Source organism: Diabrotica virgifera, chromosome 8 (assembly GCF_917563875.1).
Source record: "Diabrotica virgifera virgifera chromosome 8, PGI_DIABVI_V3a".
Lineage (NCBI taxonomy): Eukaryota > Metazoa > Arthropoda > Insecta > Coleoptera > Chrysomelidae > Diabrotica > Diabrotica virgifera.
Genome location: NC_065450.1, coordinates 123,330,084 through 123,342,448, shown reverse-complemented (window position 1 = coordinate 123,342,448; position 12,365 = coordinate 123,330,084). Strand labels below are relative to the sequence as shown.

General features: G+C 30.8%; 2 protein-coding genes across 4 annotated transcripts in view; one reads left to right on the top strand and one right to left on the bottom strand.

The window, feature by feature from the left end:
* LOC126889825 (ataxin-3-like) overlaps positions 1 to 12,365 on the top strand; it is a 157,079-nt gene that overhangs the window by 16,271 nt on the left and 128,443 nt on the right. The window lies entirely within an intron of this gene.
* LOC126889823 (cold shock domain-containing protein E1) overlaps positions 1 to 12,365 on the bottom strand; it is a 193,313-nt gene that overhangs the window by 99,978 nt on the left and 80,970 nt on the right. The gene's annotated exons all lie outside the window — the stretch shown is intronic.

The window sequence follows — 12,365 nt, the reverse complement described above, 5'->3', positions numbered from 1 at the left end:
TTCAATAAGTATTCACGATATTCGAATGATCCACTTACAAATCACAACAAAAATCCAGGTCCGGATTAACAAAACAATATAAAGTAATTGTAACCTTGAAACAACACCCTGTATATTGAAATTTTCAAAATCCGTTTGCACATAGTAGGGGAGTGCATTTAGATTTTCACTTTGGAAAAAATCAAACAAGATAAAACTTTTTGTAATTTCATTAAGAAATGTTTAATAAACAACATATCAAAAAGTTCTACTCGAGAAGTGGGTGCTTCATTTTTTATTAAACAAATGAACAGCGAAGTTAGATATTTTTTAAATAACTCCGAAAATATAATTTTTAGAAAAAAACTGACTTGACCATTGAAAAATTCAGAAAATTTTACAAAAAAAAACCTTATATAAAGATTTTTCTAAAATTAAATCTCTAGCTTCTGTAATTTTTTATTTATAACGCTAAAGTCACCCTTCTCACACACATTGGCGCAATGTAAACTAGCGTTGGAAGAAGGGCACGGTTGAGTTTTTTAAATGTAATTCTTTAACTAATGGATCAAAAGAAATTTTACAAATTGGACATGAAAGATGATAAAATAAGCTATCTTATGGTTGTAATAAAAAGAAATAAAATGTATGGACATAAGTACGGTGTAGGCGGAAAGTGAGACTTACATGAATTTTGTTTAAAAATGATTTAAAAATGTGTAACTAATACAATTTTACTTACAAAGCTCTCAAATTTGCACAACTTACCTCTAAATCATCTTACTAAACGATGTTTCATTAAAAAAAAATCTCAAAAATTTAATTCAAATAATACGCTGTCTCAAAAAATGTAATTTTTGAAAACTTAGTAGTTCTACAGAATTCCCACCATTTTAAGACGGTATTACTCAAGTTTGAATAAATCTAATACAATTTTTTTAAAGCCTAGAATGTAATCTTTAAAAAACACTGAATTATTTTAGATTAAAAATGAAATAAACAATTTATTTTTGAGAAAACTAAGAAAGATAACAAAAATGTAATACAAAAACCGAAAATTACCAGCTGAAAAAATGTATATACAGAGTGATCAAAACTTTTTTCTGTAAAACTTACCTAAAATTAATTTAATAATAAGCTTCAAAAATAATAAATGTTCAACAAAAAAAATTTTTTTAGCTCTTATACAGTATGTCTGCGTAATTTGGAACCTATTGATAACTTTTTTAATATCAGTTTTACGAAAAAAAGTTATTCTTTATAAAATACTCTGCATCGTATATAACATAAGATGCAACCATTAAATATCAAATTTTGTTAATTTTGTACGAGGTATGTCAAAAAATATGAATTTCACTCAAGAGTAAAGTACCTTTATATTTCACAATATCGAAAATTTTTATAAAGAAAAGTTGTTTGGAATTAAAAACTATGTTCCAATATGTAATTATATCCTTCTAATCGAAAATTTGTTTTTTTAATATTGTTTCAAATTAATTATACCAAACATCATTAAATTTTCACTTATTATTTATGATAACTGATTTATTATTAATTTTATGAAGAAATTTATTCGTCATAAATAGCTGTGCATGGTCTAACACTTAATATGCAAATATAAAATATTATATTTTATCAATATTATACGAGGTATTATGTAAAAAAATTGCATAAAAGTGTAATTGCATATTGACACATCGTTTTTAATTCTGAACAACTTTCCATAATAACAATTTTCAGTATTATGAAAAATATAGGTATTTTACTCCTAACTGAAATTTTTATTTATTGACATATCTTGTACAAAATTGATATTTTATGATTGCATTTAAAGTTTTAGAATATGCAGAGCTTTTTACTAAGAATAACTTTTTATTTATGATTCCATTGCAACAATTTTTTGAATATTGAAGAGATAGATTTTGAATAATTGGTTCTTTCTTTCTAATACATTTTAATTTTTAATATTTTTGTGAAAATTATTTGTTTATCTTTTTTTTAAGAATGAAATTCCATATTTGTTTAATTGGATTCTACTTGTTTTTCATTTAAATATCCGCCATTTTGGATCCGCCATTTTGAAATTTAAATTTTTAATCTTTAATTCTGATTCAACAACCTGTTAAAAATAAAGACAATAAATGTTTTAGAAAAATGTTCTTTTTTATGTTCTTTTTAGAAAATCCGCATTTTGGATCCGCCATTTTATAGTTTATAATGTTAACATTTAAGTTAGGTTTATCAAAGCTCTCAAAAATAAATATATGTAGAAATAAATACATTTTGTAAAGAAATTATGATTTTACAACTATTTTTTAAGTTATCCGCCATTTTGGATCTGCCATTTTATAATTTAAATTATCAAAATTTGATTCAGGTTCAGCAACCTCTCAAAAATATCCACATATATGTAAACAAACACGTTTTATAAAAAAAATTCGGATTTTACACCTGCTTTTTAAGGAATTTTAGGAAAAAATTCGCCATTTTGAATCCGCCATTTTGAATTTGCAAATTGTAATGTCTGATTCGGGTTCAGCATAATCAAAACTAAAATAAAAACATTTTTTTATCAAAATAAAATGTTGAATTCACCCATATTCTTAACATTATTTATACAAAACAATTGTTATTGTTTAAACAATTAATAAACAATTAGCGGCGAAATTTGTGAGTAGAACTTTTTACTTTAACATATTTATAAACTAACAAAAAAAGTTTTAGAAAAATATAACCTTGTTTGATTTTTTCCGAAACATTGTATCTTCTCGTTCTAATTGCACTCCCCTATAGGTATGAAAAGAGCACAAAAAACTACGTTTAATCGTTAGCTTCAATTTTTTGGCCAGACAATTTAATGAATTTAATTTTGAAATTATGTCGAAATTTTTAAGGACTCTGGGAACTCCTAATAAAATTTTCGATATAATTTCAAAACTAATGTCATTAAATTGTCTGCACAAAAAATTAAAGCGGGACATTAAACTTAGTTTTTCGTGCTCTCTTCAGGTGTGCAAACGTATTTTAAAAATTTCAATATACAGGGTGTTTTTTCAAGGTCAGAATTACTTTGTATTTTGTTGTTAATACGGACCTGGATTTTTCTGTGATTAGTAAGTAAGTCCTTCTAATGCTGTAAATAATAACTGATTATTTTTAAAATTAGTATTTATTCATTAACTTGAATGATTTATTAATAAAAGTGCTTTAAAAACCTGCTTATTAATTTCAGGGTTCTTGAAAATTTTAATATTTTTAATTTCAAAATTAAAGTTAATAAATATTTGCACAAAAAATCAAAGTGAATCTATAAACTCGGATTTTTGTGGTCCATTCAAATGTGCAAACAATTTTTGAAAATGTCAATATACAGGGTGTTGTTTCAAGGTCAAAATTACTTTATGTTTTTTTGTTAATCCGGACCTGGATTTTTCTTGTGATTAATAATTGGGTCTTTCCAATGTGGTAAATAAATATTGATTCATTTTAAAATGAGTATTTATTCAATGAATTTAATAATTTATAATTAAAAGTTAATAATACCTGCTTCTTAATGTGGAGTTCTTAAAAAAATTCAATATAATTTCAAAATTAAAACCAAAAAATTGTCTGGCCGAAACATCGAATCAAACTATTAGACTTGGTTTCTTGTGCTCTTTTCAAATATGCAAACAGATTTTTAAAATTTCAATATACAGTGTGTTGTTTTAAGGTCACAAAAATTTTATAATTTTTTGTTAATACGGACCTGGATTTTTCTTGTGGTTAGTATGTCGGTCGTTTGGGTTTTATATGAGAGATATGTGTACCAAATATTAAAAAAATATACAGGGTGGTTCTAAAATTATGGCTTAGGAAAGAAATGAGCCAAATCGATAAAACACCCTGTAACTCGGATATAAAAGTCGGTAGGGCAAAAAATTTAGTATACCTAGAATCGCTTTGGTGACCTCTATTCATCATTAAAGTATTTCCGTTTCCCAATGAAACACCCTGTATAAAGCTTTTTAATGACTACTTAAATGCGCTATCAGCTGAATCGTTTAAACTACTTCAGAAAAATACCAATATTAGAAGTAATTATAAAAAATTGACAGAATGTATTTTGGCTAAGACGGTGATTTTTAACCGTAAAAGAGTAGGGGACGTGCAGTATTTAACAGTAAAAACCTACGGGAGGAACTACGATACACTTAATCAAGAAAGTTCTACAGAGGCACTCACTGAAGTTGAAAAGATTATATATAAAAATCATAGGCGTGTTGTAACTGGCGGTAAAGGCTCAAAACCTGTTCCAATTTTATTTTCAATCCAGACGCAAAAATACATTAGCCTTTTACTAAAAGTCAGACAAGAAACCAATGTTGTACCAGAAATCAATCCATATCTTTTTGCAAATCCTGATTCCGAAGATCGCTGGATGTCTGGCGCAAACACAATTAGAAAGATAGCTATTAATTGTGGAGCCAAACATCCAGAACTATTGACATCAACTAGATTTAGGAAACAAATTGCCACGACTCTGCAATTATTAGCCCTCGATGATGACGAAATGGAACAAATCGCCACTTTTATGGGACATACAAAGAAGACACATACCGAGTTTAACAGGTAATGTCAACTTTAAGAGTATGCATGCACTGTTAATTTTGGTTAGGATTTTTTAAAACTTTTTATGCTTGATATGATATATCATACATAATGTAATAGAATTAGCAACAATGGTTAAGTTTCGAAAAGTTTACTTTAAAGGTATCTCGTACACAAAATATTTCAAAAAGCTTTCTTTGAAAAATAGTTAAAACCGGGTTTTAATTGTTCCTTGTCCGAACTTAGCAAAACGCGTGTTGAGTCTAAATTTGTTTAATGAATAAACATTTCTTTTTAAAATTTACCAGCATATTTTCTTTCAGCCTTTCCGATATATTTGAATGCGATATATGAAAAATCGTTATTTCCCCTTTAATATTCGAAAATCGTTGTTAGAACGTATGCTTCATTTTTTTTTTTTTATTTTACAAAATGGTCGCATCAACCTCGGAGGTTATTAGCGACATATACATATACAGTAGGAAAAATGAAAGAATACCCATGAACGAACATATAAAACACGCTGTATTTTCCTGTCACCGTCTCACAAAGAAAATTGTCCAGTGCAAGTACATGTAACAATAATTATTACATGTACCTGCGCTGGCCAATATGTTGTGTGACACGGTGACAGGAAAATACAGCGTGTTTTATATGTTCGTTCATGGGTATTCTTTCATTTTTCCGACTGTACATAAGGTAATTTATTTACATATGTTAGATTTTGTTAAATACATTGATATCTTTAAGGAATTTTACCAAGTGTTCAATTTTACAATTTTCTCCTAAGATTTCACTTGTTGATCCGAGGATGTGGTTGTTCTGTCTCTGCAACTGGTATTTTGGACACTCTGCAAGTACATGCTTAACACTTAGTGGGATATTACAGTTTTCACATAAAGTGGGATTAGTGTGACCAATTATGTGTCCGTGGGTAAGTCGGGTATGTCCTAGACGAAGGCGAGTAACAATGACATGGTGAGTTCTGTTGTGAATTTGAGATTTCCACGGTTTTACAAACGTTTTCACTTCGCGAAGTTTTGAAGTTGAACTGTCCCACTGGTTTTGCCACAGATTTTCGACTTTCACTTTAATAAATGATTTTAAATCATTAAGAACTACATCTCTCACTTCACTCGCGGTTTCACTGTCCCTGGCTTGTTGAGCTGTCCGATCCGCCGCTTCATTTCCTTGGAGGCCAATGTGTGAAGGAACCCATAGGAATTGTACAATATGGTTGTTGTTTTGAATGGTAGCTAGTTCTTTTTTAATTAGGAGAGCAATTGGATGCTTCGTGTACAGTTGGTTAATGGTATGGATGGAACTGAGGGAATCGGTAATTATAAGAGCATTGGATATATTACTGGAGTTAATATGAACGAGAGATTGATAGATGGCGTATAGCTCGCCAGTATGTATACAGCTTAAGGATGGTAGTTTATACTCAAGTGTACTATTTGGAGTAATGACAGCTGCCCCAACTCCAGTAGATGTTTTAGAAGCGTCTGTATATATATGATAGGACTTAGAAAATTTTGTTAGTTTGTTGATGAAAGTATTTTTTATTAAGGAGTGTGGAGTATCGTTCTTTCTAAAGATATTTAAGGATGTATCGGATTGAGGAATGCTTAATGTCCAAGGAGGAGGAATTTCTATGAAGTTGGAATAGGTATTTGGTATCGGAATTTGTAAAGTCCTAAGGGTTTGCCTAACTCTTTCGTAGAATGGCGGTTTCATGTTCCTATTTTCAGTATATAGGTTTTTAAAACGATCAGTGAATATGTTATTTCTAGATGGATTGTTTGGATTAGAATTAGCAGCAAATGCTTATGTGAGAGTTAAGTGCATCCTTCTATGTTCAAGTGATGGTTCTCCAGTTTCTGCTCGTAAACTTTCTATTGGGCTGGTCCGAAATGCTCCTGTAGCTATTCTTAATGCCGTATTTTGGATTACGTCAAGGTGGTGTAATAAGGATTCTTTCGCAGATGCATATACTATGGAACCGTAATATATTTTAGATCTAATTAGGGTTTTATAAATATGGATTAGGCAGTTATAGTCAGCTCCATAGTTTTTATTAGAGAGAGTTTTCATAAGATTAATTCCATTTTGGCATGTTTTTTTTATTTGTAGAATGTGTTTTTTCCATGTGAGTTTCGTATCAAAAATCATCCCTAAAAACCTAATATCATCGGCATAATTCAGGATTTGGTTACATAATTTTAGTTGCGGTTTATTCGGATCACGTTTCTTTGAAAATAACAAACACTTCGATTTGCTGAGTGAAAACTGAAATCCTGTTTTCTTCGACCAGTTTTCGAGTTCATGAAGTGAGGTTTGTAAGTGACGCTGTACTGATGAGATGTTTTTTCCTGAAGATACTAATACCAGATCATCCGCATATAATCTGCCATGAACTAAGCTGGAGTTTGATGCTATAATATTATTAATGGCAATTAAAAATAACGTTGCGCTTATTACAGACCCCTGAGGGGTGCCATTTGCTTGAAGTCTTATTGAAGATGTGCAGTGATTGACTCTTACTTGAAAATTGCGTTGTTTAAGGAAATTTGAAATGAAATTAATGATATTACCTCTAATATTCCAAGTGTGTAATGATCTGATAATATCGTAACGCCATGCTGTGTCAAATGCTTTTGTAATGTCTATGAATACTGCAATAGTTTCCTGTTTGTTTGCGAAAGATTCAAGAATTTCAGATTCTAAATCAATGAGGTTGTCAGTAGTAGTTCGATTTTGTCGAAATCCACTTTGCTCGTTAACCAGGAGGTGATTTTCTTCTAATATCCATAGCAATCTTTTATTAACTATTTTTTCCATGACTTTGCACATTACATTGGTGAGAGAGATGGGTCTATATGAGGAAATTTTAGTTCGTGCATTGTTAGGTTTGAGAATAGGTATAATTATTGAATCACTCCAGGAGGTTGGAAAGACATTATTTAACCATATTCGATTGAAAAATTTTAGAAGAGTACACTTTGCATTGTCTGGCAGTTTTTCCAAGAATACTAAAGGTATATTATCGGGTCCAGGAGCAGAGTTTTTTGTAGTATTAAGGGCAAAGTTAAGTTCATCTAAGGTTAAAGGGATATTGAAGGAACTGTTATCTCTATCTTCACAATCGAGCTGTTGTTTTTCTGTGATGATTTTGTGTTGTATAAACTCTTCGGAATAGTTGCTATTGCTGGAGTTTTTTTCGAAGTATGTAGCAAAAGCATCAGCTATTTCATTAGGTTTTGTTATTATATTAGTATTGTGAGTAATAAAAGGCACTTGGTAAAATTTGTTTTTTCCTGATATTTTACGAATATTGGCCCAGACTGTAGATAAAGGTGTTGTACTGTTTATATTTGAGACAAATTTCCTCCAGTTGGTTTTTCGAGCATTTTTTGTTATATATCGAGCATGTGCTCTCTGTTTTTTGTATTCAGTTATGTTAGTTGTGTTACTATGTTTTTTCATTTTATTAAAAGATGCTTTATATTGCTTGATTGCATTTTGACATTCCGTATTCCACCATGGTAGAGGTCTGTGTTTCCTTAATATTTTAGTTTTTCCTATATGTGTTTCTGCCGCGTATGTAATAATATTCGTAAAAATGTTAAGAGTTTCATTTATATCAGTGTTTTCAAAACTAGATTCTTGTGATTCTATGCCTGTTTCTATGGCATCAGCGTACTTGTACCAATTAGCGTTTTTCAGGTTCCATTTTCGGACTGGTTGGTATTCAGAGATATTGTCATCAGAAAATACAGACATTTTTATTGGGTAATGGTCGCTCCCATACAAAAAGGGTAGGGGATCCCAATTAAGAGCAGTTGAAAGAGTTGGGTCACAAATCGATAGATCGATTGCCGATGTTGTACCAGTATGTACATTAAATCTGGTTGGTCTTCCATCATTGAGAATGTTTAAATTTTCTTCAGTTAACAAGTCTTCGATTAGTCTGACTTTGATATTAAAATTTGTTGAGCCCCACATTGGGTTGTGACTATTGAAATCTCCTACTATTAGTCTGGGCATAGGTATTTGTGAAATGAGTGCTTTTAAGTCGGTTAAGGTGATAAGTGTGTTTGGGGGAGTATAGATGCAACATATATTAATGCATTGGGAAGCTTTAACTGAGACGGCTACAGCTTCGATGTCTGTTTTTAGTGGAATCGTTTGTGCTTCAAGAGTATTTTTAACATAAATGGCCACTCCACCACTTGCTTTTTCCTGGTTGTTTCTATTTTTATAAAATGTTGAAAAATTTTTAAATGTGTGGCAATATTGGTCTTTGAAATTCGTTTCTTGGAGACAAATGATAGCGGGGGTAATATCATTAATTAAAAGTTTTAGCATTTCATAATGGGTATAAAACCCATTTATATTCCATTGTAATAAATTGAATGTTATAGTTATAATTATTGAATGTTCAGCTCCTGGGATAATTCAGTCGATGTATCCGTGTCAGGTTCTTCATCCTCGTAGTTGTCTTTTGTGAGCTGTCTCGTAATTTTTTTGTTAAGCTTTGTACATTTCAATTTTAATGAGCGTTCGGATGTATATGAATGAATTTTGGTTATGAGTTTTTTAAATTCTAGAATGTCTGCTGTATATTTATTTATAACGCTGATAACATCTTTTGTTCCATGAGCGTTTTCAAATAAATCAACTGTTTCCTCAAAAGTTAATATTTGCTTTTCGGAATTGAATAATTCTTTAATTGGTTGCATTAGCGTTTCTAATGGTATTGTTGATATTTTTGTTTTTATTCTTTTTTGTTTCTGAGTTGGCTTTGAAAATACATCGTCACTAGCTGATGTCTCAATCGGGGGTGATATTGCTTCAGATACAGTTCGTTTGGAGGATGATTTAGATGTATTTTCTTCGTTGGATACGCTAAATTCTTTTGGTGCTGGATTCTCTTTATTTTCATTAACCGAGCAAGAATTATTGCTTAGACTGGAAGATGAAGGCTGGTTAGTTATGACTATGTGAGGTGAGGGGGCTGATGAGGTGGATATATTTGGTTTGGATATCACTGGCATTGTATTATCTGTAGTTGATGTATCAAGAGGTGTTAGGTTGGTTGTAGATAATATTTTTGTTAGTGGCGTTGAATTATTTGATATGATTGTAGAAGTGCATGTTGTTGAAGGTGTAATAGCAGTCGTTTCTGTTGAAGTTACTGTACTAGGTTCGTTTCTGTTTGAAAGTGTAGCAGTTGGGACAGCTGTTTCTGAGTGATTTACATTTACTGAGCAACTACTGGAAATGTGGCCATGTTGTTTGCAAATGAAACATAAGTTGTCTAATGTCAAAAAAATTCGATTTGTAGTATCTTCATGAGTTATTAAAATGGTATCCGGAATTGGACCTGTGGGTGGAGATACGTAAATATGTCGACGGAAACTGAGTACATGTTTGTATTCAGGATTGTTGGTTCCTATTCGCAAAAATGACATTGATGAAGTTGGTTTTAGCCCTAAGAGCAGTAGTTCGTTTTCTATTACCTTATGCGGGATAGTGGGAGAAACATTGGATATTAGGAGTCTTTCACTTGGAGTAATTAGTCTACGGACTTGAATTTGTGTATTGTTTACAGTGATGAAACCTCTACTGTTTGAAAAAAATTCATCTACGACTTGTTTGGTTGAGAAATAGATACAGATACGATTGTTGGTGATTCTTGATGAAAAAATAATGTGTTTTGGACTAACTAAAGCTCCTACCGCTAACAAGTATTCTTCTAATTTAACATCATTGAGAGAATTAAAAACTACTGCTTGTAGCTTGGATGGATAGATTGTCTCTTTTTGTCTACTAGCTGCAGCAAAGTAAGATAAAGGTTTTTGTGATGTGGATTGCGATAATGATTCATCGCTATTATTAGTGACGTCGAATTCCATTTCTCAACACCATTTGATTTTCCTAAGTACGGACCTGTTCCGCTTCGGGTTTTGGTAATTGTCTTTAAAGACAAAAAATTGGTGTCGATCAATGACTGGTGTTGTTTATTGACGGTTTTATAAAATTCTTTGGTTATGAAATACTTATTAATAGAAAAATATGTACTCACAGAAAATGTTTTTCTATACACACTTAACTAACACTATTATACTTGATGTTAACGTAGTGTAAGAATACTATGATTGGTTTTTGTAAGTTAAATTTATTATTTGTCAGGATCGATCAAAAAGCATGTGTGCTTATTCGATATCAGTGCCGGACACGTATGCTTCATAAATCCGTATTTAAAATAAATTATTGTTCTGACTCTCACTGTTTCCGATAAGGTAAATTCGATGGATACCTAAACCATGTATCTACATAGACATTTAAATCGTTTTAAAATTAATAAAATACTTTTAGACTACCGCAAGGTATCTACCAGACTGCTAAAGTAGCCAAGATTCTTTTACTTATGGAAAAAGGCAAGGGAAATCGGTACCGAGGAAAAAAAAATTAAGTGAAATCAATATAGATGATAACGAATACTGTAGCTCTGAATACGAAGGCGATGAAGAACCGATTATGCAGAAGGTGCTAAAGCGGGTTACAAGGGGAAAAAAACCTGAAGACGAATTAGATACTGGAGATTCTGACAGATATGTACATCAGTCAACGGAACATGATCAACATAATGAAAACACATTATCAAGAAATTATTTTAAAAGGCGACTAGGCCGTTTCACGAATCTAACGAAGAAAATAGTGAAGAACCACCAACAAAAAAAACTAAAGGTATGAATAAGTAAAAGTGTCTACGATCATCACAAAACAAAATTTTTTGATATTCCGCCATATTTTGTTTAAAGTTACATTATCAATGAATAAATATAAAAGTAAAAAGATAAAAGAAAGAAAAACGGGAATACCTGAGATTTTTCCCTACTTTTGTTTTTTCAAAATTACCACCGTTATTACCAGGTTAACATAGAAAATATTTTTGGCGGTTAGAAATTTTAATATTAAAATAAAACTTTAAATGAATATAGGTCATAACTTTTTAAACGACCACTTTACTTTTCTGCGCTTAAAATTTGGATTATTCCTGTGGATCCGTCCCTGGAAAAAATATGAAATAATAATATTAGATATTAAAATATTTAGTTAAAATATATTCATACGTGATTTTTTTTGTATTTTTTTAACGTTTTGACGTTTTTAGAATCATCCACGAAATCCATGCAGAGATTCAGAGCCAAATGGTCAGATAATGAAAAACAAGTTTTACTTCAGTACTTTGAAAAACATATTGAAAAAAAATTACCCCTCGGAAACATGAATGTGACGAACTACTGAAACTACATCCACACGTGTTCGAAAATAAGGACTGGGTCCGAATAAAAACATATGTGTATAATACATTCCGTGAAAGGAAGTGATTGCTTATTTTTATTTTTACTGAACCACATACTCGGAATAGATTATTTTTAGTTCCAATAAATTACTTTTAAATAATATATATTTTATTTTCAAAAATGTTTAAACCTAAACAAATCCGATTTTTGTACGAAAAGATCATTTTTAAATATGATCAGGTACGCAATATAAAATAGTGAAAGTTGAGAAATCTGACAACCCTGTCGGGCTTCATATAGTCTGGTAAATATAAACATTTTATACAATTGGCTTCGTATTACCTTCAAATGTTTGGGCTTCGAAAGACCTAAACCATATATCTACTATTTGTGTATTAAAATAACTTACCCCTCAAAGGTTGCCTTTACTAACTTTAGAATTTCCTATATAACTACATAAAATACACTCCTCTATCGGGCGTA